Source organism: Dipodomys spectabilis, unplaced genomic scaffold, assembly GCF_019054845.1.
Source record: "Dipodomys spectabilis isolate Male_0828 unplaced genomic scaffold, ASM1905484v1 ptg000609l, whole genome shotgun sequence".
Lineage (NCBI taxonomy): Eukaryota > Metazoa > Chordata > Mammalia > Rodentia > Heteromyidae > Dipodomys > Dipodomys spectabilis.
Genome location: NW_024871286.1, coordinates 131,559 through 136,161, shown reverse-complemented (window position 1 = coordinate 136,161; position 4,603 = coordinate 131,559). Strand labels below are relative to the sequence as shown.

Here is a 4,603-nt window from a genome sequence, read left to right as displayed (position 1 = left end):
TCCTGACTTCTGATGCAAAAGAAGCTGTTTTCCCCAGAATCTGCTTTTTGGGATACAAGTCTCTTTTTTCCTTTCTTGATGTCCTTTTTTTTTTTTTGGTCAGTTGTTGAACTCTGGGCTTGGGTGCTGTCCCTTAGCCCTTCAGCTCAAGGCAAGCACCTGACTGCTTGGGCCAAAGCACCACTTCCAGTTTTCTACTGGTTTATTGGAGATAAGAGTCTCATGGACTTTCCTGCCTGGGCTGGCTTTGAACTTCGATCCTCAGATCTCAGCCTCCTGAGTAGCTAGGATGACAGGTGTGAGCTACCGGCACCTGGCGTATCTTTTGGTTTTCAGAGCATACCGGTGCCCTGGAGCCCACAGGAAGATCTGGTGGAGGGAGCTGCTGGTCTTGTTTCCTGGGACCTTGGAAGGAGTGTGAGGGCTCACACAAAGCAGACAGAGGGGCTGGGAAGGTGGCTCAGTGGTAGAGCGCTTACCTTGCATGCCTGAGGCCCTGGGTTCGATTCCTCAGCACCACATAAGCAAAAAGAAAAAAGTCAGAAGTGGCGCTGTGGCTCAAGTGGTAGAGTGCTAGCCTTGAGCTGAAGAGCTGAGGGACAGTGCCCAGGCCTATAGTTCAGGCCCACGACCAGACCCCCCCCTCCCCACACACACAGCAGACAGAGCCTCCATGTTCCCACAGGCAGTGCTGGCTCTGACCTGGCTGGCCACGGCCGCCATGCCTCACTTTCCCCCACCTATCCTGCCCCAGGCCCACTCAGCCTCCTTTCCCTGGACATGTCGGAACTCTTAGGGCCCTTGACTTGGATCGCAGAATCAGGACTTGCAGACAAGTCCCGGGGGTTAAGAACACGTGACAGAGCTTCCCTGAGTGCCTAAACAAGCAGGCAAGCAGACAGACAAGCTTCGGAAGGGCAGGGGCACCCTGGGGGAGTGTGGGCGCACACGCAGCCCCTTGGGCCGCTGGGGTGTGGCTGGGGTGAGGCTGGAGGTCTGACCTCCATGCTGTGCATAGACAGGTGCTTTGCCTCGGCTCCAATCACACCTGGTGTGACTTCCTGCGTTTCCAGGTGAGAGTGCACCCTGGTCCCTGAACTAAGGGAGGTGCTAAAGTGTGGGGCCAGCATTTCTCCCAGGAAGGCTGGAGTCCAGACAGAGAGTGTTAGTGAACTGAGTCCACTCCTTCCCTTCGCCACAGCTTGGCATTCTCCCTTCCTAGGCAGCACCAGGCGGAGCCATGGCCTCCAGCTGGTACCCTGGGAAGGCACTGCCTGGGGCAGCTGCCACCACATGAGGCAGCGGGAGCCCCTTAGAGCGACCGGGTCAGGGCAGCTGCGGGACCCCTGTCTACTACTTGGGCAGCAGCCATGAATCTAGCCCGCCATGATGGAGCCCTGGCCCTCACGTCCACACTGGGGTTCCCCCAGCCCCTCCTAACACCCCAGGGGCACCTCGGACCACAGCCGGCCACTTCTCCCTGTGCGAAGGGGCCCTGCAGGCCGCTTTCCCTCTGTCTCTGATGTCTGCGTGGTTCTCTGGCAAAGTCCAATTAATCTTTGTTAAGCTATCAGACATGTCAGTCCTTGGGGTGAGGGGACACACGCCTGGGGAGGCTTGCAGACAGACAGACAGTGTCAGTCCTTGGGGTGAGGGGACACACGCCTGCGGAGGCTTGCAGACAGACAGACAGTGTCAGTCCTTGGGGTGAGGGAACACACACCTGAGGCTTGCAGACAGACAGACAGACAGTGTCAGTCGTTGGGGTGAGGGGACACAGGCCTGCGGAGGCTTGCACACAGACAGACAGTGTCAGTCCCGGGGGAAGGCTCGGTCCCGCTGCCCGTCTCTGACCCGCAGCCGGCCGCTCCGTGTCTGAGCCCCGCGTCCCCTCGGCAGGCCTCAGTTTCCTCAAACGACTCCGGCCCCCAGGGAGGCGCAGGCGCCCTGCCACAGTTTCCCGGGGCCTGAGCAGCGGGACGCGGGGCGGGACGCGGGGCGGGACGCGGGGCCGCCCCCTCCGGGAAACCGAAACCCAGCGGCCGGGCGGGGCGGGGTCAGCGGGGTCGTGGGGGTCAGCGGGGCGGAGGTCAGCGGCCATTGGCGGCCGGGCGCGCGGAGGAGGCGCGTGGCGGGGACGCGGCGCCGGCCGGACCGCATGGCGCCCGCGCTGTACCACCGGCCGCCCGCGCCCGCCGCCCCCGCGGGCCCGTGGCCCCGGGAGGCCCCGCGCGGCTGCGGGCGGGCGGCGCTGCTGCTGCTGCTGCTGCTCGCGGGCGGCCTGGCCGCGGCGCTGGGCGTGGTGCGGGCCCGCTGCGCCCCCGCCCGCGGCTGCGGGGAGGCCCCCGCGCTCCGGGACCGCGCCCGCGCCTGCAACCGGACTCTGGTAAACCGGGGCGCGGGGGGAGCCAGAAACCGTCCCCGACGGCGGGGGTCCGCGACACCGCCCCCCGACGGGAGGGCCGGACCCCGCACCGCGGCCCGCAGCCGCCGGGCTCGGAGGGGGGAGCCGCCGGTGGGGCCCGATCCCCCGACAGCCCCGAGGGAAGGGCCCGGACCCCGCCACTGCCCCGCGACCGCGGGGAGAGGGGCGCTGGGAACTTCCTTCCGGAGGTCCGGGAACGCGCCCGGGCCGGGAAGCTCGTCCCGCGCGGATCCCAGGGCCTGAGCCCGGGCCGCACCCGTCTCCCGGCCCGCACGCCCCGCCCCGCCGGCTCCCGGCCCCGCACGCCCAACCTCCCCCCCCCCCCGCCGGGACCCCGCACGCCCCGCCCCGCCGTCCCGCGCCCCGCACGCCCAGCCTCGCCCCCCCCCGCCGGGACCGCGCACGCCCCGCCGGCCCCGCACGCCCAGCCTCACCGCCCCCCGGGCCCCGCACGCTCCGTCCCGCCGGTCCCCGCCCCGCACGACCAGCCTCGCCCCCCTCCCCCGCCTGGGCCCCGCACGCCCCGCACGCGCCTGACTCTGTGGCGTCTCCAGGACGCTCTGGCCGCCGACCTGGAGAGGACGGACTCCGAGAACCGCGAGCGGCAGGAGCAGATCCGGGGCCTCCGGGGTGAGAGGGCGGCGGGGCGGACGGGCGGGGGGGGGGGCAGATCTCCCTCCTCCTCACCGCTCCGCTCCCCCGCCTCCCAGAGGAGAACGCGAGGCTGAGGCGGAGGCTGCAGGACGCTGAGGCCGAACTGGAGCGGCTTAGGTCGGAGCCCCGCCCGCCCCGCAGACGGGACAGGTGACCCCCGCCCCAGAAGGACCTGCCCCCGGGTGACCCCGCCCCCAGAAGGACAGGACCCGCCCCAGGTGACCCCGCCCCCAGACAGGACCCACCCCCAGGCAGGGCCCGCCCCAGGTGACCCCGCCCCAGACAGGACCCACCCCCAGGCAGGGCCCGCCCCAGGTGACCCCGCCCCCAGACAGGACCCGCCCCAGGTGACCCCGCCCCCAGACAGGACCCGCCCCCAGACAGGACCCGCCCCCAGACAGGACAGGACCCGGCCCCGGGTGACCCCGCCCCAGACAGGACCCGTCCCAGATGGGACCCGCCCCCAGACAGGACCCCATTCGGAGGACTCAGCCCCCAGGTGACCCCACCCCAGAAGGACCCGCCCAGTGTGGCCCCGCCCTAGACAGGACCCGCCCCAGGTGACCCCGCCCCCAGACAGGACCCGCCCCCAGGTGACCCCGCCCCAGGTGACCCCACCCCTAGACAGGACCCCGACCTCCAGACAGGACCGCGACTCCGCGCGGCGGTCGCCCGAGCAGCTCCGCAGCCGCGCGGCCTCTGTCCCCAGGACCCCGACGACGACGGCAAAGGCCGAGGCCTCTACCCTGGGACCCGAGCGCAGCGCGGAGCGCAGCGCGGCCCGCGGCCCGGCCGCCCCTGGCTTCCTGGTGACCGCAGGCCTTCTGCTCCTGAGCCTGGGCGCTCCGCGGTCCTGAGACCGCAGCAAGCAGCGGGTGAGGAGGGGCGCGCGGGCGTGGTGCTCGGGGGCGGGGACTCGCGCCTAGAGGCGGGGCATGGGCTGGCTGGGCCAGTGGGAGGTCGGGACTGGGATGTGTGGGCGGGGCCCTGCTCCTGGAGGCGGGTCTGTGTGGGCGGGGCCTGCTCCTGGAGGCGGGTCTGTGTGGGCGGGGCCTGCTCCTGGAGGCGGGGCCGGTGCGGGCGGGGCCGGTGCGGGCGGGGCCTCCGCCCCGGCCTGGCGCGCGCCCTGAGTCCCTCTCTACCTGTCTCCTAGGTCACACCCTGCCCGCTGTGATCCGGTTCCATCAGCTTTTGCCTTCTGGGGTTCTCGGGGCGGCGGGAGGGGGGATTCTGCGGAGCAGGAATGCAGCTTGGGGGCGGGGCGGGGGTCACTGTCACCGAATAAAGTTACCACGACTCTAAGGCCTGAAGTGTCCTGTGCGCCCTGCCCCAGCGCCTCCTCCCTCCCCCCGTCCCTGGGTCTCCGCACCCCTGGGCCCCTGCCCTGCCTCCCACAGGAGTTCCGGCCTGGGTCTGAAACTGGGTCTTCCACACCTGGTCCATCCAGGCCTTCCCCATCCTGCGAACTCCTACTTATTTACAGTATCCGCCCTAGGGAACCCTCTTCTAGAGTCCTCCAGCCCT

General features: G+C 69.7%; 1 long non-coding RNA gene across 1 annotated transcript; it reads left to right on the top strand.

The window, feature by feature from the left end:
- The first annotated feature begins 2,299 nt into the window (after window positions 1-2,299).
- LOC122100888 lies at window positions 2,300-4,341 on the top strand. Its single transcript, XR_006146266.1, has 5 exons — window positions 2,300-2,386; window positions 2,980-3,055; window positions 3,136-3,196; window positions 3,789-3,954; window positions 4,233-4,341. It is a non-coding gene; the product is annotated as an uncharacterized LOC122100888 (long non-coding RNA).
- The last annotated feature ends 262 nt before the right edge of the window (window positions 4,342-4,603 follow it).